The following is a 22,516-nucleotide window of genomic DNA, read 5'->3' on the forward strand; positions in this document are numbered from 1 at the left end:
TATCTAGGTAGATCTGATTCTTCATGCATTTTCTAAGTTTTCACATCTTTAAAAACCAAAATTATGAACAGATCCGCGTTTATCTAAGTAGATCTGATTTTTCATGCATTTTCTAAGTTTTCACAACTTTGAAAACCAAAATTATGAACAGAACCGCGTTTATCTAACTAGATCTGATTTTTCATGCATTTTCTAAGTTTTCGCATCTTTGAAAACCAAAATTATGAACAGATCCGCGTTTATCTAAGTAGATTTGATTTTTCATGCATTTTTTAAGTTTTCACGTCTTTGAAAATCAAAACTTCGAACAGATCTGCGGTCATCTACATAGATGGGCGCCTTTAGTATCTTCAAGATTTTATACCTTTGAGAACTCAAAACGCTAATAGATATCACGTGGGTCTTATTGTCTTCGTGATTTTCTCTCTCTTTCAGGAAAATATTAAAAGATGGAGAAAAGCAAAGATGTCGGGAAGGAAAAAGCTTCGTCAAAAGAGATGCCAAGGACAACCCCAGTGGTAACTAGGAGTAAGCATAGAGGTGAAAGCTAAAGGCAGCGGATAGGGCGCAGGATAATGCAGAAAGTACGGCCCCCATCAATGCCAACATCATCGCAGCAAATGCAGTAAATGCCGCGGTAGCCAAAGCAGGAGCTTCAAGAGCCGGCGGATCCAAAGTTGGAGCTCCCAGAGTAACCAATGCTCAACTACAGGAACATCAAGAAGTCGTAGCAGAGTCAGGAATACAACAACCCCTCTATGGGATGCCCTTAACCAACAAACAGAACATACCTTTTCCGGCCAAGCAACCGCTTCTAATAGCAGGTCAACCCTCACAAAAACCGTCGGGGTCCCAAGGTGCACGGTTAGATCCACCAGAACCAGTAATGCAGATCGCGGATGAGGAACAAACCATAGCCGCTGATGAGCAATTGCGGGCAGGAACACCAAATCAAGGGTCAAATCATTCCGCTCAGATGATGGCCGAGCTGACAGAATTAAGGAAGAACTAGAAGGAATACGCAGATGCTATGGCGATATTAGCACAAGAGAACCAAACGCTCAAGGAAATAATCATTCATAGCGCAAAGGTAGAAAACCAACGCGACGAAGCTAACTCCAAGGCTGTAGAACCTAATCAAGATAGAAGAATGGTGATCCCAAACAACCCGCTTCCATTGAACCGAAGAGGAGCAAGGAGCATCCAAAGATCAAACCCTGATTACAATCCCGAGAACTCGGACTACTACGACGGTACCACCCTCCTAAGAGCAAAATCTACCATTCATGAAGAGCACCAGATCGCAATGGAAAATCTGCGTGCTGAGATGCTGGCAGAAATCAAGGAGCTAAAGACTAGGCAGGGAGGCGGAAGACTAGAGCAAGTGATGAAGGAATCAAACATTACCCCGCTGACGCCACACTTGGCCAGGGCTTCCATACCGCATAAATGTTCGGTTCCTTCTTTCGATTGCTATGACGGATCAACTGATCCTGCGGCTCATCTTCGATATTATAATCGAATGATGGCCCGTTGGGATAACGAAGACTCTATAATGTGAAGATACTTCCCATCAAGTTTAAAAGGGTCCGCGTTATCATGGTTTGGTAACCTGCCATCAAACTCCATCGACTCCTACGACCAACTCACAGAAAAATTTCTAGCAACATACATGTACAACAAGGTTGTCAATACCGGCATGGACAAGCTATTCTCGCTGGAGATGAATTACAAAGAGACCATCAGAGAATATACTGATAGATGACACAAGATTTTCCAAGCTATTGGCAACGTAGATCCCGTGGTTAGTATCAACTTCTAAAAATGAGGGATGGACAGGATGAGTCCTTTGTTTGTTGAGATCCACGGGACCATCCCTACCACCGAAGGAGATCTCCGTATAATCATAGAAAAGCATGCAAGGTTAGAAGAAATTCAGCTTGAAAATCCCAGAGCTCATACTCAACGTCCCACACGCACAAATTCCGTGGATCAAGCCAGCGGGTCCAAAAGAGGAATCACAGAAGAGCGTCCCAACGCGGAAAGGAAAGAACAAAGGGATGATAGACGAAGAGATGATCGAAAATTTGAAGATCAAGTCTATACCAAGCTGAATACCAGTTATTCGCGCATCCTGAGGGAGATCAAAGGGAGGGAGAACTTCGATTGTCCATGGTCCAAGGGAAAGCAGCCTCCTAGATCATAAAAATCCAAGGAATACTGTGAATACCACTGTTTCAACGGTCATCAAACAGAAAAGTGTAAAAATCTGAAGATAATGATTCAAAAACTAATCGACACAGGAGACCTGAAGCAATATATACAGAAGACTTATAACGAAGATAGAACCAAGAGAGGCAAGCAGGTTCAATTACCAGAAGGCAACCGCACCCTCAACACGATTTCATGTTCAGAGATTCAAGGACCATCCCTAACCGCCCAGATTTGGAAGATATTTAGAAAACAATTCGAAGATTATTGTGAGCTTTATAAGATCGATGGGAAAGAGGTAAACGAGCATGAACAATGGATGGACGCGCCCATGACTTTCGATGCAGACGATGTGGAAGAAGACATGGAAGACCATAATGATCCTCTAGTCCTCACACTCCCAATAGCAGGGTGCAATGTCAAGAAAATTCTCATCGATGGAGGAAGCTCAGTCAACGTCCTGTTCTATGACACGTTCAAAAGTATGGAACTCAACGACGAGCAACTGCCGTCATCTTACTACACCATCTAAGGATTCAACAACGCAGCTGCAAAGCCCCTAGGGGACATTGTCTTAAAAGTAGACGCAGGGCCCATGAAAGTGGACACTCGATTCAGCGTCGTAGATGCACCTTCACCTTACAACACCATCATCGGAAGAAGATGGGTTCACAAGCTCAAGGGAGTAGCAGCAACCTACTATCAATATCTCAGATTCCCAACACCCCAGGGAGTCATGGAAATTAAAGGAGACCAAGTGACTGTGCGGGAATGTCAGACCTTACAGAATCAGATCAATAATGAGAGGAAGAAAAGCACCAGTCCCGAAGAGCCAAAAATAAGAAAATAACCATAGATACATATCTGGAAGAAATCTCCGGAAAAAGCCTTCAGAACGTAAGCACCACTGGCAGCGCAGAAGCCAGCACCTCCGTGATAAAAGAAGACGGAGAGCCCACCAAATAGCAGTCAAAGAATGTTCCTCTCTTGGGGGAACCAAAACCCACGTTTACACCTGTCGAAGCTGCTAAAGAAGTGAACATAGGTACTGAGGGAAATCCGAAGATTATCAGAATAGGCGCCTTGATGGATGAAGAAAGAGAAGCCGCGCTAATCAAACTTCTAAAGGAATACGCGGACATCTTTGCTTGGAAATTGGGGGACATGCCGGGAATTGACCCGAAGTTAGTTCATCACGAACTTCGAATAAAACCAAGTACCCCCCCTTTTAGGCAGAAGGTGCGCAAAGTAGCCCCAGAATACCATCGAGCAGTTGAAGTGGAACTCTGCAAACTACTGGACTCAGGATTCATCAAAGAAGTTAAGTACCCAACATGGATCTCTAACATGGTCATCGTACCGAAGAAAAATGGCAGAGTAAGGATATGCATCAACTTCACCAACCTCAATAAGGCTTAAAGATAGCTATCCACTTTCAAGCATTGACCAACTTGTCGAGGCAGTTGAAGGATACGAAGAAATTTCATTCATGGATGGATTCTCTGGATACAATCAATTATTCGTAGCAGAAGAAGATCAGCAACATACAACATTCTATACACCACACGACCTCTATTGCTATGTAAGAATGCCCTTTGGACTGCGAAACGCAGGGGAAACCTACCAAAGAATGGTGGATGCAATTTTCAAACCATGGATTGGAAGTACGCTTGAAGTATATGTGGATGATATGCTCGTTAAAAGAAAGTTGCGCAAAGATCATCACCAAGACCTAAAAGATATTTTCCAAGCAATGAGAGTGCACAACATGAAGGTAAACCCAGAGAAGTGCACTTTTGGTGTCACTTCCGAAAAGTTCCTCGGATACTTGGTGACGAAGAGGGGTATTGAAGTCGATCCCGCTAAAATTGAAGCCATCGTAAGAATGCCATCCCCAAAGAATTTAAAAGAGGTTCAGAAACTCAATGGTTCGCTGGCTGCGCTGGGGAGGTTCATATCCAGGTCCTCAGATAGATGTAAGCACTTTTTTAACATTCTCAAAAAAGGAAGCAAATTCGAATGGACGACAGAGTGCGAGGAAGCTTTTCGAAATATCAAAGAGTACCTGGCTGAGATCCCTATATTACAAAAACCATACCCTGATGAAGTGTTGGCACTATACATAGCAGCAACAGAAGATGCAGTCAGCGCAGTATTAGTTAAAACCAACATGAAGACGGAGCAGCCCATCTATTACATCAGCAAGACTCTGAGCACAGCAGAAAGGAACTACACAAAGATCGAGCAGCTCATCTTGGCATTAGTATGGGCAACCCTGAAACTCAAAACTTACTTTTTGACTCACTATGTCCGCGTCCCATGCAAAGCTCCACTAGAAGCAGTCCTTAAAAACGCAGGAAAAGTAGGCAGCATTGCAAAATGGAATACTCACCTAGATCAATTTAATATCATCCATGAGCTACATCACTCTCAGAAGTCACAAGTATTAGAAGATTTCCTAGCAGACTTACCATTGGATAACTGCGAATAAGTCATCATCGAAGGACGAAAGGCAGAAGGACTACCAGAAATGGACGAAGGTAAAGACCCTATAGACATCTTGGAACCAAAAAATCCTAGGCAATGGGAAGTCTTCGTAGATGGGTCGAAAAATAAAGAAGGGGCGGGGATAGGCATCGTAATCACCACCCCAACAGGAGACAGGATCATACATGCTTTCAGGTTAGAATTCAAAAGGAGCATACCAACAACATAGTTGAATATGAAGCAGTGGTGCATGCCCTTCAGTTGATAATAGAAATGGGCATAACTGACGTGCGTCTGACAAGCGATTCACAGCTGGTCATTCGAAAAATAGGGTTGCAATATAATGTTTATGACAGAACATTGTCAGCATACATGGAATTGGTGCAAACACTGGCATCACAAATCCCAAACATCAAATTCCGACACCTAGCAAGGAAGGAACTCAGGCACGCGGATGCCATGGCCTACATATCATCGATGCTCAGAAACGAGGACGTCAAATCAATCAAAGTAACCAGGATTTACAAGCCTTCAATAGATATTCAAGAACTCTACGCTGCACAGCAGAGGAACCACGCAGAAGAAGATATTGCAGATGATGACGTGAGAGAATTCATCGCGGATGATTTCCAAGAAGACGACATCATGGCTAAGGCAGATCAAGATGAAGACTTCAGCAAATAGGAAGATTGGAGATCTGAGATTCATCTTTTCCTAAAAGAAAGAATACTACCCTCGGATCTAAAGCAAGCCAGAAAAATACAGTCAAAAGCAGGAAGATATGATCTAAGAAAAGAAATTTTATACAAAAAATCTTTTCTCGGACCATTATTACGTTGCCTATCCAGATCCGAAGGAAATTTGATTTTGAAAGACATACACCGCGGCGACGCAAGCAATCACAGCGGAATGACATGCCTAGCAAATAAGGCGAAAACTCAAGGATGCCAACAATGATACGAGACACTGCAAGAATGTCAGGAAGATGCAAAGAATGCCAGCGTTTCTCCAAAAAAATCCACGCACCCGCAACAATGTTGAACTCAGTAGACAGCCCTTGGCCGTTCTCAAAATGGGGCATAGACATCGTGGGTCCCCTAATCGAAGGATCAGGGAAGAGAAGATTCTTGATAGTGGCCACAGACTATTTCAGCAAATGGATAGAGGCTAAATCCCTGGCAAGGATTCGAGACGCAGATGTCTTCACATTCATTTTTCAAAACATCATTTGCAGGTTTGGCATACCAGCTGAGATTGTATCTGACAATGGAAATCAATTCCAGGGAAAAAACATCGACTTACTCTTTGATACTTTCAAAATTCAAAAGAACAAGTCAACACCAATTTACCCTCAAAGCAATGGTCAGGCAGAAGCCACAAACAAAACCCTCGCACTCATCCTCAAAAAGAAGTTGGACGAATACAAGAAGCGTTGGTGTGATCAACCACACAACGTTTTGTGGGATTATAGGACAACTCGAAGATCATCCATGGGAGAATACCCATTCTTACTCACCTATGGAGCCGAAGCTATTATCCCAACAGAAATAATCATGCCAACTACGAAGACTGAAGCATGGGAGAAGAACCTCACAGCGGACATGATGTTGGAAAGGTTGGATGATCTAGAAGAGAGGAGGGAGGCAGAACTACAAAAAATGGAAAACTATCAAAGGAAACTAGCAAGGGAGTACAATAAGAGGGTTAAGCTTAGAAATTTCGTAGAAGGGAAGTATGTGCTGAAGACCATTCCCCAATACCAACGAGAAAAGAAGTGGGGCAAATTAGCACCAACATGGGGGGGACCCTTCGTCATACATGATGTTGCAGGAAATGGGTCTTATTATCTGCGCAACCTAAAATGGGAGATCCTCAAACACCCGTGGAATGCAAAATATCTCAAGCCATACTACCTGTAGAGGGAAACGCAGACCTGCATCTGCATGAAGAGCGCCAGAAGAAGAAAACGACGCTTGCGATCGACATGTTTCTATCTCTGAGAGAGGAATAACAAACCTCAACCTATCAATCAAGCAAACTTTTGGCAAAAAATAGTCAAAATACATGGAGCAACATAGTAACAAGACGACTGCGTGTAAATATAAAACCTCACGAGAACCCTACACCTGTAAATACAGCCTCCGCATCAATACTTCATCCTCCTGTTTTTTACTATTTGCTACCTCAGAGGTTCCATCAATGGAATTCTTTTAAATGTAACTCAACAAACTGAATAGACACTTTAACCCTCTTTCACCCGTGGACGTAGACACTCTGCTGTCGAACCACGTAAACACTGGTGTTAATTGTTGTTTTATTTTACTTGGGGAAAGTAGTCACCTACAATCTCTCGGGACTCCCCTATCAGCGTCTATAAGTGTAGGACCATGGGGAAGGCATCCAGCAAAAAGAGATACCCAACCAATCTTATGGCAGCGGGTTGACGGAATGAGCGTACATTCCAAACAACTCATATCCTAGAACGCTGCCCCGACCCCCACCGTCTGGGAATCCTCTTGCCCAGGATTAGCCAGCGGGGTGACAGGTCTCAAGACGTTCACGAAGATACACATATCTTCGGGTTCGCACTCAAACACTTCACTTACACATATCTTTCACCCGTGGACGTAGACACTCTGCTGTTAAACCACGTAAACACTGGTGTTAATTGTTGTTCTATTTTACTTGGGGAAAGTAGTCACCTACAATCTCTCGGGACTCCCCTATCAGCGTCCATAAGTGTAGAACCATGGGGAAGGCATCCAGCAGAAAGAGATACCCAACCAATCTTATGGCAGCGGGTTGATGGAATGAACGTACATTCCAAACAACTCATATCCTAGAACGCTGCCCCGACCCCCACCGTCTGGGAATCCTCTTCCCAGGATTAGCCAGCGGGGTGACAGGTCTCAAGACATTCACGAAGATACACATATATTCGGGTTCGCACTCAAACACTTCACTATCCATGTTACATTCAGTTATATTCCAAATTAACCATAACAATGATCAATTCATTAAAAGTTGATTACAGGCTTGGCAATGATAGAGGAAACAAGAAAATACAAAAGGAATCCCAAGAAGCCTCATAATCAACAAAGATCAACTCTCTACAAAAATTTACTTGGATGGTTCAACCCCACCAGCAGGTTTAGCAATCTTCCCCTTCTGCGTTGAAGGTACGTTCCCACCCGAGGAAGGCCCTGAAGAACTAGATGTAGGGGGCGGGGGTTTCTCACGGCACGGATAGCTCTTGATAAGGCCATGCCCAGTCTGAAGATCATACTCGATGTTATCCGGAACTTTTTTAGTCTCTTTCACTAGTTGACACCGATCCTTGTACGCAATAACAATATTCATCATCTCAGCCTTTGACAACAACGAGGAAAGGCGACTCACTTCCTTCGAAGCGGCTTGGGTGGCCTCGTCCCTTGCTGTAGCTAAACCTTTATGATAATTAATCTGACTTTCCTGATGCACTAATTGAGATTGAGCCTCCGCAAGCTTTTCATTTGCAGTGCGAAGTTGTCCCTGGAGCTCTGTCAGGAAAAGAAAAATGCAGATGGTTAGGTCCAGGAAATTACAGAATCATACTCGATAATATAAACATATACCTTCGACCATCGCCGAAGCTATTTCATATTCGTTAGCAACAACATCACGGGCTTCTTTAAGAAAATCATACTCATCTGACAACTTCTTATAATCCGCTTGAAGGGTACTGACTCGCATCTAATTCTACCTGTTTCATTGAATCCAAGTGACGAAGATGGTTGACCTCATTATTTAAACCCTCCAGACCCTTGTTGAGCCGATACATATTTACTTCAAGATTTCTCTTAGACTCAGCTTGGCGTACCACATCATCCCTAGACGCAGCTTGATGAGTGCCAAATATTGTATATATTTATCCCTTTTTGTTGGCATTTTAACTCATCTTTTATGCATTAATTCTACATTTTATCCCATATTCTGTATTTTCATTGTTTTCAAGAATAAATATTTTTATTAATTAATTTTGCATTTTTAGGTAATAAATAAAGTCTGGATGAGTGGCGAAGCGAAAAGAGCAGAAAAGTAGTGAAAAGCCGGGAGAAATCACGCAAGGAAGCCGCGAAGAATGGTGCGCAAAACCTCATTTTCTACACACAAAAGCGCCTCCGTTCTCAGCCATCAGATCAGTTCTCAGAAACATCCGACGGTCGCTCCTTCATAGAGCATCAAAATCGGAAGTCTCTGCCAAGCACCACAGCGCTGAAATTCCAAGCCTTCAGATTAGATGGTAGTTGAATCCAGCGGTCACCTCATCACTGTGCATCAAATCCCGATGATTCCGCCCAACACTACAGCACCTAACCTAATCTAGCACCGTTGACTTCGTTGTGTTCCACATCCAACGGTCGCTACAAACTGCTTCTCTCTTAGCCGTCCGATCTACCTACCATCTTCCCATCCATCGCTCCTTGTCGCAGATCATCGAACCTCGCTGAACCCGCCTAACACCTAAGTATCGAACACCCTATACCCCTAGCCAAACGCCCCCTAACCCAAAATCACTCGACCTCTTCTCCTCCATACCCTGTTGCAGAGAGCTGCTCTGCAACTCCATCACCTCCACCATGTCCTGCCACCACCAGAACACCACCTATGCCACTGCCGCTTCATCACCAAACACCATAGCCACCCTACATCAAAGACATCGAAACCCATCCATCCTATTAGCCTATTTCGCTAGTTTCACAAACCCTCTCAAATTTAGGGTTTTGAAATTAGGGAAATAGAGTTATAGGCATGACAGAGATGGAAGAAGAAGCAATAGAAGCATGGGAAGAGCAGGAGGAACAAGAAGAGAGCATGGGTCGTCGACGTGGGTGAAGAATTTTAGGTAAACCCTAACCCTAGTTTTCTCGGTTTTGGGAATTAGGGTTCGTCATTCCTTTTTTGTATAAATTGAGGGCTGGGTATTACTGTTGAGGTGTTCTTGGTTAGCCGAGATACCCCCTAATTGGGTCAATTTCAATTTCAATGTCCTGTTATGTTATGCTTTTTGCAATTCTATTTTTCACTGTTATGTTCATGTTCTTGTTATGTTAATGTTCATGTGATTCATCATGTTAGTTATGTTCTAATTTACTCTACTAGGATGTAGATGAAACCCTGAGTCTCAGCTATGTTATTCATGTGAATTGTATTACTCTTGAATGTTTAAAATTGTTAGGATAGTTTCACTTTCAGTGCATCAATGCTTTACTCTCACATTGTATGTCAGGCATCCAGTGTAGTTAGGATAAAACTGTGTTGATAGTGCTGCAGCTCATGCCTTAGAGACTGTGATGAATCCTTTGACTAGTTGTACTTAAATAGACAATTAGTGCTTTGGGTTGATATTTTAGCTGCAATTGAGACATCCATTGGTGAAACACCTTAGGTAAGTGGTAGAATTGACACATCTCCCTTATCTGTTACAAGGACAAGAGTAGTATGATTAGCTGAATATATATAGAGTGAGTTAGTGGTGGATTTGACATTCCTAGTATCTCTATTCTCAGTGTTAACATCTCTGTAATTGCATCTTTATTTTACTGTCGTAATCTCTGCCAACGTCTTTGTCGTATCGACACAAACCCCCCCCTTTTGGTTACCCTCAATTTGAATCAGTAGTAGTTAAATTGTAGCTTCAATACACACCCAAGTCCTTGTGGTTCGACCCTGCTTGCCCTGTTCTATACACTAGACCCTGTGCACTTGCAGGTATAGTTTGTGACTCTTTTAGAGAGCCACCAAGTTTTTGGCGCCGCTGCCGGGGACTTGGCGTTGTGTTTTCGAAGCATTCTTATTTGCTGTTCTTAGTTCATCTAGCCTCACCTGCATATTCATCCTTGCATTGCATACTCATTGCATCTTGCTGTCCTGATTGCATATCATATTTGCATATTAGTCATCTTTACATTCTTGCAATCAATCTTGCATTACAATTCTTGTTCACCGCCTTGCTGCTGAGCTGCTATTGCTGAACTTGTGGTGCTGAATTTGTGGTGCTGCTATTGCTGCTGAGCTGCTCCACCTGCTGCTGCTGGTGCTCTTGTGCTGCTGTGGTGCTCCTGCTGGTGCCAGGCCAAGAATCCTGTGAGCTTCTGCACCTGTTGCTGTTGATCTGCTCCTGCTGCAAGGCCCTGAGCTGGTGAGCCTGCTGAAGACCAAGCCCAACAGGACTGTGCTGCTGAAAAAAAAAATCACAAGCCAATCAGTAGCAAATCACAAGCCCAACTGGGCCTGCTGAAGTTGCTGCCAAGCTTAACAAGTTGAGCCAAGCCCAACTGGGCCTTGAGTGTTGAAGCCAAAGCTTAGGATGATCCAAAGCCCAACTGGGCTTTTGCAACCAAACTGAGCAGCTGGGCTGTGCTTAAGCAAGTAAGCCTAAACCCATTAAGAGAACCCAACCTGTGGGCTTCCATTTTTCATTTGTGGGTTTGTAATAATTTTTTCCATTTTTCTGTTGGGCTTGTAATCTTAATTACTTGTGGGCTTGTTTGTTTAATTGCTTGTGGGCTTGTGATGTTAGACTGATTTGGGCCTGTAGTTTTAAATTAGAAAAACTGAACTTTTGAAAGCCCAACTGGGCCTCCGACCAAACAAGCAACAGTTAGGCTATTTCAAAAGCTACATTGGGCTTCAGTTTGCATACACATTGTGGGCTTAGTTCACCTTCCCTTGGCAACACAATTTCTCCCACCAATGTGGGCTTGCTCCCAACATTAAAAACCAAATTCTTCCCAAAAATCCAAACCCATTAAAAACCAAATTCTGAGCTTTGTACATTCTTTACTTAGCTTTTGAGCCAATCATGTATAGATCTTTTTCTACAGTTGGGGAATACAACAAATCCCTTAGAGAACTTGCGTGTGGACAAACTTCACGTTATGCACCTCCCATAGACCATGATGTCAATAGTCATAGGAATTATTATGGACATTTTCAAAGTCCCGAGCCTCAATACATGAACCCTACTGACTATTCGCACATGCATCGTTTGCCACAACGTGAAAATGAACATTTTGCTAGTGCCTCACTCACACAATGTGAATTGTGCTTTCGCCGGAATCGGGTATTCTCTCTCCTTTTACTCTACTCAGCATGTCCCTTTCCATATGTTGCATTTTAATTCTTTCCATATTTTGAAACATTGAGGACAATGTTTAGTTTAGGTTTGGGGGTATAGAGTAGATACCACGATAATATGCTATAATTGAAAACAAAACTCCTTCTTCTTTTTGAAAAAATTGAAAAATTTCAAAAAAAATTAAAAAATCAAAATTCATAAAAAAATTAAAAAAATGAAAAATCATAAAAATGGAGCTCATTTACCTTGAAATGTTGACTCTTGTGCAAATATGTATTTTTATTAGGAGTCTTAGTCTAGATATTTAGGCACCCTGATTCTAGCACAATTCACATAGTGATAAGAAATTTGCACGCGCACGATCTACCAATACATGTATGGCCTCGATCTTCAAGGTGTTGGATAGGAAGTTACGATTGCCAATCACTTTAGAATACTGAACGAAACTTGACTAGCTTGATCTTTGGTTGGTTGGGATAGAAGGTGGAGGTTACATTAAGAAAGACAACCATCGAATTTAACTGGGTGCATCAAAAAGGGCTACCTCTTGCAAAGTGTCATGTAATCTTTTGTTTCCTTTTGTATATGTATCAAAAGTGTTTCCTTATTCAAAAAAAAAAAAAAAAAAAAAAAAAAAAAAAAAAAAAAAAAAAAAAAAAAAAAAAAAAAAAAAAAAAAAAAAAAAAAAAAAAAAAAAAAAAAAAAAAAAAAAAAAAAAAAAAAAAAAAAAAAAAAATCAAGTATTTATCAATTCCATCATCTCTTGTTCCAAAAATAAAAAGAGAATAGTCAATGTAAATAAGAGTCATGTAAATAGTCATTTTGTTGTTTTGTTGTAATAAGCAAGAAGGGTGTATGCCATTGATGTACAACGCGAGTAATTGTGAAATACCTCCAACTCATTCACAATTCTCGTAAAGTCCGGACAGCTAGCTAGATTTCGACCTCAGTTCTTAGCCTGAGAAACTATCTCTTGGTGATTAGTAGTCATGACTTCAAATCTTTCTTTATAGATGTGTAGATACACTTTACACTCTTATCACATGTCTTTTTTTTGTTATCAGTGCTAGGATTGTGCCTTCGATAGCTAGATTGACATCTCCATTTTGCTGTGAGCTTAACTGTTTTGCACATGTCACATTTGATGGAATATGAGCTCATATTTTGTCCTTAGGTTTTGTAGGCACACATCTGGTAAACCTTCACGAGACTTCAACTCGTCCACTAGGGACACTTAGTGGTTTAAAAGGCTTAGTGCATACGCTAAATGCATTCGAGAGACCAGCGACAGTGGTATAGTTAGGATTTCCTTAGTTTTGTTTTACTTGAGGACAAGTAAAATTCAGGTTTGGGGGTATTTGATGAGTGCCAAATATTGTATATATTTATCCCTTTTTTGTTGGCTTTTAACTCATCTTTTGTGCAGTAATTCTACATTTTATCCCATATTCTGTATTTTCATTGTTTTCAAGAATAAATATTTTTATTAATTAATTTTGCATTTTTAGGTAATAAATAAAGTTCGGATGAGTCGCGGAGCGAAAAGAGCAGAAAAGTAGTGAAAAGCCGGAAGAAATTACGCAAGGAAGCCGCGAAGAATGGTGCGCACAACCTCATTTTCTACACACAAAAGCGCCTCCGTTCTCAGCCATCAGATCAGTTCTCAGAAACATCCGACGGTCGCTCCTTCATAGAGCATCAAAATCGGAAGTCTCTGCCAAGCACCACAGCGCTGAAATTCCAAGCCTTCAGATTAGATGGTAGTTGAATCCAGCGGTCACCTCATCACTGTGCATCAAATCCCGATGATTCCGCCCAACACTACAGCACCTAACCTAATCTAGCACCGTTGACTTCGTTGTGTTCCACATCCAACGGTCGCTACAAACTGCTTCTCTCTTAGCCGTCCGATCTACCTACCATCTTCCCATCCATCGCTCCTTGTCGCAGATCATCGAACCTCGCTGAACCCGCCTAACACCTAAGTATCGAACACCCTATACCCCTAGCCAAACGCCCCCTAACCCAAAATCACTCGACCTCTTCTCCTCCATACCCTGTTGCAGAGAGCTGCTCTGCAACTCCATCACCTCCACCATGTCCTGCCACCACCAGAACACCACCTCTGCCACTGCCGCTTCATCACCAAACACCATAGCCACCCTACATCAAAGACATCGAAACCCATCCATCCTATTAGCCTATTTCGCTAGTTTCACAAACCCTCTCAAATTTAGGGTTTTGAAATTAGGGAAATAGAGTTATAGGCATGACAGAGATGGAAGAAGAAGCAATAGAAGCATGGGAAGAGCAGGAGGAACAAGAAGAGAGCATGGGTCGTCGAAGTGGGTGAAGAATTTTAGGTAAACCCTAACCCTAGTTTTCTCGGTTTTGGGAATTAGGGTTCGTCATTCCTTTTTTGTATAAATTGAGGGCTGGGTATTACTGTTGAGGTGTTCTTGGTTAGCCGAGATACCCCCTAATTGGGTTAATTCCAATGTCAATTTTACTGTTAATTTAGGGTTAATTTTTAATTTGCAATTTCAATTAATCTTTATGTGTATCATGTCATCCATTAATGTCTAACATGTTCTAGCTTTACTTGCTAGGGAATGGATGAATCTTTAATTTCTGCTGTGTAGTACATTGTCATATTGCTCTTGAATGTTAAACCAGTTTAGGAATCACTTGAACTAGGTTCGTCATCACCTTACTTTCACATTGCATGCCATGTATGCATTGTAGTTAGATGCATAAGCTGTTGATAAATTGCAACTCATGCTAGATAGATAAGCTTTTGACTAGTTGTGCCTTAATCAGACAATTAGTGCTTTGGAATCATATCATAGTTGAGTTGGGTTTAACTTTCTATAGGAGAATACATTGTAGAAGTTAAGGTGGATTCAAACCCCTAGTTCTCACCTATTCCATCCATAACATCTTCATTCATCCACCTTCACTGTCCACTTTTGTTTTTCTGTTTTCCTTAATTTCTTTTTCTCTTGTTCCATTGCTGTCTTTACAGCCCATCAATTGTCCACTGTGGTGTTAATAACACCACACAACCTCATTGTTCACTGCCCCTAAGAACAAGTTAGCAAAAGAAGCAAGAAACTAAAAATAGCAAATATTTGCCCACCTTGTCCCTGTGGACAAACCCTGCTTGCCCTGTTCTATACACTAGACCCTGTGCACTTGCAGGAATCATTTCTGTGACTCTTTTAGAGAGCCACCAAGTTTTTGGCGCCGCTGCCGGGGACTCGGTAGCGGCGAAATTGCTTTTTCTTTCTTTGCTCTTGCTCTTGCTTGCTGATTCTTCTCTTCTGAAACCAACAGGTGCATTGCCTTGCTGCTTGCTGAAACTCCTGTTGGGCTGTTACTGTTAGGCATTGTTGCTGCACTGAACTGGTGTTGTTTCTCTTGCTTGCAGCTGCCCTTGCTGGAGCTGCTGAGCTGCTGTTGCTGCTGTGCTGCTGCAAGTGTTGCTGAAGCTGCTGTGAAGCTGCTGCTGTGAAGCTGCAGTTTCTGCTGGAGCTGTAACTGTTGTACTGCTGCCTGCTAGGCTGCCCTGGTGCAGTTGGAGTGAACCTGGTGCAGCTAGCCATTCTTGCTGGTGCTGCCTTCTCCAAGCTGCCTGTTGCTGTTGGGTTGACCCAACTGGGCTGTAAGCTGCAGAAGCTGCAGAAACTGAACCAAAGCCCAACTGGGCTGTAAGCTGCACAAGTTGACCAAAGCCCAACTAGGCCTCAGAAAAGCCAAAGCTGTGTAGGACGATCCAAAGCCCAACTGGGCTTTTGCAACTAAAACTGAACAGCTGGGCTGTGCTATTCAAGTAAGCCTAAACCCATTAAGAGAACCCAACCTGTGGGCTTCCATTTTTAATTTGTGGGCTTGTAATAATTTTTTCCATTTTTCTGTTGGGCCTGTAATCTTAATTACTTGTGGGCTTGTTTGTTTAATTGCTTGTGGGCTTGTGATGTTAGACTGATTTGGGCCTGTAGTTTTAAATTAGAAAAACTGAACTTTTGAAAGCCCAACTGGGCCTCCGACCAAACAAGCAACAGTTAGGCTATTTCAAAAGCTACATTGGGCTTCAGTTTGCATACACATTGTGGGCTTAGTTCACCTTCCCTTGGCAACACAATTTCTCCCACCAATGTGGGCTTGCTCCCAACATTAAAAACCAAATTCTTCCCAAAAATCCAAACCCATTAAAAACCAAATTCTGAGCTTTGTACATTCTTTACTTAGCTTTTGAGCCAATCATGTATAAATCTTTTTCTACAGTTGGGGAATACAACAAATCCCTTAGAGAACTTGCGTGTGGACAAACTTCACGTTATGAACCTCCCACAGACCATGATGTCAATAGTTATAGGAATTATTATGGACATTTTCAAAGTCCCGAGCCTCAATACATGAACCCTAATGACTATTCACACATGCATCGTTTGCCACAACGTGAAAATGAACATTTTGCTAATGCCTCACTCACACAATCATCTCTTGTGGATCAATTAGAAGCTCGAATCGCAGCTTTAGAAATGCAATCACATGAGGAATCTGTCACATCTAATTTTCTTAGGCAACCTAAAATCTATGCTTGTCCTGCATGTGGTAGTTTAGACCACCCTGTTGAGAATTGTCATATTTTGCATAATTTTAGGCAATCTAGAGAAAATCCAAGGTATGAAATGCCCATAAATTGTGAGAATGGTAGTCATTGGGACCATAATCAATCCTTTGAGGGTTGCGATCAATCTTTTATAAACCCTAATGACCATGCACACATGTACCAATCACCACAATTTGAACATGAAGAATTTTGTACTCCCATGAATTTAGACTCCACCACAGAAGCTTTAAGACTTAGTGAGCAAAACTTCGATAGATCTACATCACGAATTCAGGCATATTTAGATCAGATTTTGCTTCACCTACAAAAGGAGGAAATTCATGAGGAAATGTATGTTGTCCCTAATGAAGTGTCTGGTCCCATTCATGTAAATGATGTTGAATATGAACCTAATTTAGAGGAACATGAATCGACTAACGACACCACCACTTTTAATGAGGACCAATATGCATGCTACCATGATGATGATTATGATGATTATGATGATATGTTAGAAGAACATGAAAATATTGTGGAACCTGTTGGTTCAATAACATATGGCTTCTCGCCCTCGACCTTCATGAATGCTGTTTTTTCTAATACTCATTGTAATTCATATGATTTTGATATTGACATGGGATTCGTACAATTATTCTGTGAAGATGAGCATGACATAGGAATAGTTGAATCTTCTGTAGACACCAATATGCATGAAAATATATTTGATGTGTCTGATTCTCTACCTAGGTCACATTGTGATATTTCTCCTGATTTGCCAATGCATAAGAATAAATTTGTTGATGATGTTGATGATTCTGAGTGTGAACTTGCTAATTTGATTGATGATTGTGAGCATGATGTGACATGTGTAGATGATTTAGGAGATTTTGATTTGATTAATAATGATGTGCCTATCGTCCTACATAAATCACAATCTGATGGCCTTCCACCCAACCTAGATTTGGTTTGTACCCATATTGACAAACCGACTTTTCTGAGAGTCCCCAACCTAGGTTTGGAACTGTGTGCTTCCCAAGTCCTCTTGGACCATCTTGCATTTAAATATAATATCTTGGAGGAACCACAGTTGGAAATTGCATGTTTGCCCGTCCATAGCAAAGTACACTTTGAGTTAGATCTTGTGCATGATGAACCCCCAAAACTGCGCGATTTTGTTTTCAAAATTATATCTTCTGTAAAATCCAGGTTTGGGGGTAGCTCATTTGGTTTCACAGCTTCACGTGCTTTTCTTTCATGTGTGAAGTTGTTGAAACCGCTACACTTTGTCTTTTGGGTTGATCCTCAACTCTTTAGACTTTTGGTGTATGGTGAAATTTTTGTATATAATCCAGTAGATAAAATTTCTTAAAAAACCTTTTTTCCATTTGTATATATTTTGCTAACCCAATATGATCTCGGCTGAAATATGTTGGATTTTTGCCTTGAATAACGGAGTTTTAATTCTGCTTTCGCCGAAATCGGGTATTCTCTCTCCTTTTACTCTACTCAGCATGTCCCTTTCCATATGTTGTTTTTTAATTCTTTCCATATTTTGAAACATTGAGGACAATGTTTAGTTTAGGTTTGGGGGTATAGAGTAGATACCATGATAATATGCCATAATTGAAAACAAAACTCCATCTTTTTGAAAAAATTGAAAAATTCCAAAAAAATTGAAAAATCAAAATAAAAAAGTAAAAAATTGAAAAAAAAAATCATAAAAAATGGAGCTCATTTACCTTGAAATGTTGACTCTTGTGCAAATATGTATTTTTATTAGGAGTCTTAGTCTAGATATTTAGGCACCCTGATTCTAGCACAATTCACATAGTGATAAGAAATTTGCACGCGCACGATCTACCAATACATGTATGGCCTCGATCTTCAAGGTGTTGGATAGGAAGTTACGATTGCCAATCACTTTAGAATACTGAACGAAACTTGACTAGCTTGTTCTTTGGTTGGTTGGGATAGAAGGTGGAGGTTACATTAAGAAAGACAACCATCGAATTTAACTGGGTGCATCAAAAAGGGCTACCTCTTGCAAAGTGTCATGTAATTTTTGTTTCCTTTTGTATATGTATCAAAAGTGTTTCCTTGTTATGTTAAAAAAAAAAAAAAGTGCATATTTCTATATATTTTTCTTGGCATTTAACTCATCTTTTGTGCATTAATTCTACATTTTATCCCATATTCTGTATTTTCATTGTTTTCAAGAATAAATATTTTTCTTACTTAATTTTGCATTTTTAGGTAATAAATAAAGATTGGATGAGTTGCGGAGCAAAAAGAGCAGAAAAGTAGTGAAAAGCCAGGAGGAATTACGCAAGGAAGCCGCGAAGAGTGATGTGCGGAAGACCAAAAAAAGGATAGAAATGGGCTTGAAGAAGAAAGTTTTCTTAAAGAAGAAGTGGGCTCAAGGTTTTCCAAGCCCAAACTCATTTCCCAAACCCATATTCTATACCCAAAAGCCTAAAACCCAAATCCATACCCGCTTGCGTCTTCAGCCGTCAGATCAGTTCTCAGAAGCATCCGACGGTCGCTCCCCTGCTGTGCATCGAAGTTTGATATCTCCGCCTTACACTACAGTACCTAACTCCATCAAGTACCGTTCGTTTTGTTGTATTCCTTTATCCGACGGTCGCTCCTATATGCTCCTATCTCACCGTTAGATCCACTTACCATCTTCGCATCCAGTGGCTTACCTTCGCTGGACATCGAACCTTGATATCCCTCCTAACACCCTAGCAACCGAATCATTTAACCTCAACCAAACATCCCCTCCTTCCTCTCCATCGACCTCATTTTCTCTTCCACCCCCTCACCTCTGCAGAGACACCATGTCCTGCCACCACCAGAACACCACCTCTGCCACTGCCGCTTCATCACCAAACACCATAGCCACCCTACATCAAAGACATCGAAACCCATCCATCCTATTAGCCTATTTCGCTAGTTTCACAAACCCTCTCAAATTTAGGGTTTTGAAATTAGGGAAATAGAGTTATAGGCATGACAGAGATGGAAGAAGAAGCAATAGAAGCATGGGAAGAGCAGGAGGAACAAGAAGAGAGCATGGGTCGTCGACGTGGGTGAAGAATTTTAGGTAAACCCTAACCCTAGTTTTCTCGGTTTTGGGAATTAGGGTTCGTCATTCCTTTTTTGTATAAATTGAGGGCTGGGTATTACTGTTGAGGTGTTCTTGGTTAGCCGAGATACCCCCTAATTGGGTTAATTCCAATGTCAATTTTACTGTTGATGATTCTGATGATTCTGAGTGTGAACTTGCTAATTTGATTGATGATTGTGAGCATGATGTGACATGTGTAGATGATTTAGGAGATTTTGATTTGATTAATAATGATGTGCCTATCGTCCTACATAAGTCACAATCTGATGGCCTTCCACCCAACCTAGATTTGGTTTGTACCCATATTGACAAACCGACTTTTCTGAGAGTCCCCAACCTAGGTTTGGAACTGTGTGCTTCCCAAGTCCTCTTGGACTATTTTGCTTCTAAGTATAATACATCTGAGGAACCACAGTTGGAAATTGCATGTTTGCCCGTCCATAGCACAGTTCACTTTGAGTTAGATCTTGTGCATGATGAACCCCCAAAACTGCGCGATTTTGTTTTCAAAATTGTATCTTCTGTAAAATCCAGGTTTGGGGGTAGCTCATTTGGTTTCACAGCTTCACGTGCTTTTCTTTCATGTGTGAAGTTGTTGAAACCGCTACACTTTGTCTTTTGGGTTGATCCTCAACTCTTTAGATTGTTAGTGTATGGTGAATATTTTTGTAAATAATCCAGTAGATAAAATTTTAAAAACCCTTTTGTTCTTTTTGTATATATTTTGCTTATCCAATATGATCTCGGCTGAAATATGTTGGATTTTTGCCTTGAATAACGGAGTTTTAATTCTGCTTTCGCCGAAATCGGGTATTCTCTCTCCTTTTACTCTACTCAGCATGTCCCTTTCCATATGTTGCATTTTAATTCTTTCCATATTTTGAAACATTGAGGACAATGTTTAGTTTAGGTTTGGGGGTATAGAGTAGATACCATGATAATATGCTATAATTGAAAACGAACTCCTTCTTCTTTTTGAAAAAATTGAAAAATTCCAAAAAAATTAAAAAATCAAAATTCAAAAAAAATTAAAAAATGAAAAATCATAAAAAATGGAGCTCATTTACCTTGAAATGTTGACTCTTGTGCAAATATGTATTTTTATTAGGAGTCTTAGTCTAGATATTTAGGCACCCTGATTCTAGCACAATTCACATAGTGATAAGAAATTTGCACGCGCACGATCTACCAATACATGTATGGCCTCGATCTTCAAGGTGTTTGATAGGAAGTTACGATTGCCAATCACTTTAGAATACTGAACGAAACTTGACTAGCTTGTTCTTTGGTTGGTTGGGATAGAAGATGGAGGTTACATTAAGAAAGACAACCATCGAATTTAACTGGGTGCATCAAAAAGGGCTACCTCTTGCAAAGTGTCATGTAATTTTTTATTTCCTTTTGTATTTTTATCAAAGATGTTTCCTTATACAGTTCAAAAAAAAAAAAAAAAAAATCGATGTATATATTCAGAAAAAAAATATCAGAAAAATCCAAAAAAATCAAGTATTTATCAATTCCATCATCTCTTGTTCCAAAAATAAAAAGAGATTTGTCAATGTAAATAAGAGTCATGTAAAGAGTTCTTTTGTGTTTCGTTGTAATAAGCAAGGAGGGTGTATGCCATTGATGTACAACGCGAGCAATTGTGAAATACCTCCAACTCATTCACAATTCTCGTAAAGTCCGGACAGCTAGCTAGATTTCGACCTCAGTTCTTAGCCTGAGAAACTATCTCTTGGTGATTAGTAGTCATGACTTCAGATCTTTCTTTACACATGTGTAGATACACTTTACACTCTTATCACATGTCCTTATTTGTTATCAGTGCTAGGATTGTGCCTTGATAGCTATATTGACATCTCCATTTTGCTGTGAGCTTAAACTGTTTTGCACATGTCACATTTGATGGAATATGAGCTTATATTTTGTCCTTAGGTTTTGTAGGCACACCTCTGGTAAACCTTCACGAGACTTCAACTCGTCCACTAGGGACACTTAGTGGTTTAAAAGGCTTAGTGCATACGCTAAATGCATTCGAGAGACCAGCGACAGTGGTATAGTTAGGATTTCCTTAGTTCTGTTTTACTTGAGGACAAGTAAAATTCAGGTTTGGGGGTATTTGATGAGTGCCAAATATTGTATATATTTATCCCTTTTTGTTGGCATTTTAACTCATCTTTTGCGCATTAATTCTACATTTTATCCCATATTCTGTATTTTCATTGTTTTCAAGAATAAATATTTTTATTAATTAATTTTGCATTTTTAGGTAATAAATAAAGTTCGGGTGAGTCGCGGAGCGAAAAGAGCAGAAAAGTAGTGAAAAGCCGGAAGAAATTACGCAAGGAAGCCGCGAAGAATGGTGCGCACAACCTCATTTTCTACACACAAAAGCGCCTCCGTTCTCAGCCATCAGATCAGTTCTCAGAAACATCCGACGGTCGCTCCTTCATAGAGCATCAAAATCGGAAGTCTCTGCCAAGCACCACAGCGCTGAAATTCCAAGCCTTCAGATTAGATGGTAGTTGAATCCAGCGGTCACCTCATCACTGTGCATCAAATCCCGATGATTCCGCCCAACACTACAGCACCTAACCTAATCTAGCACCGTTGACTTCGTTGTGTTCCACATCCAACGGTCGCTACAAACTGCTTCTCTCTTAGCCGTCCGATCTACCTACCATCTTCCCATCCATCGCTCCTTGTCGCAGATCATCGAACCTCGCTGAACCCGCCTAACACCTAAGTATCGAACACCCTATACCCCTAGCCAAACGCCCCCTAACCCAAAATCACTCGACCTCTTCTCCTCCATACCCTGTTGCAGAGAGCTGCTCTGCAACTCCATCACCTCCACCATGTCCTGCCACCACCAGAACACCACCTCTGCCACTGCCGCTTCATCACCAAACACCATAGCCACCCTACATCAAAGACATCGAAACCCATC

Source organism: Papaver somniferum, chromosome 11 (genome assembly GCF_003573695.1).
Source record: "Papaver somniferum cultivar HN1 chromosome 11, ASM357369v1, whole genome shotgun sequence".
NCBI lineage: Eukaryota > Viridiplantae > Streptophyta > Magnoliopsida > Ranunculales > Papaveraceae > Papaver > Papaver somniferum.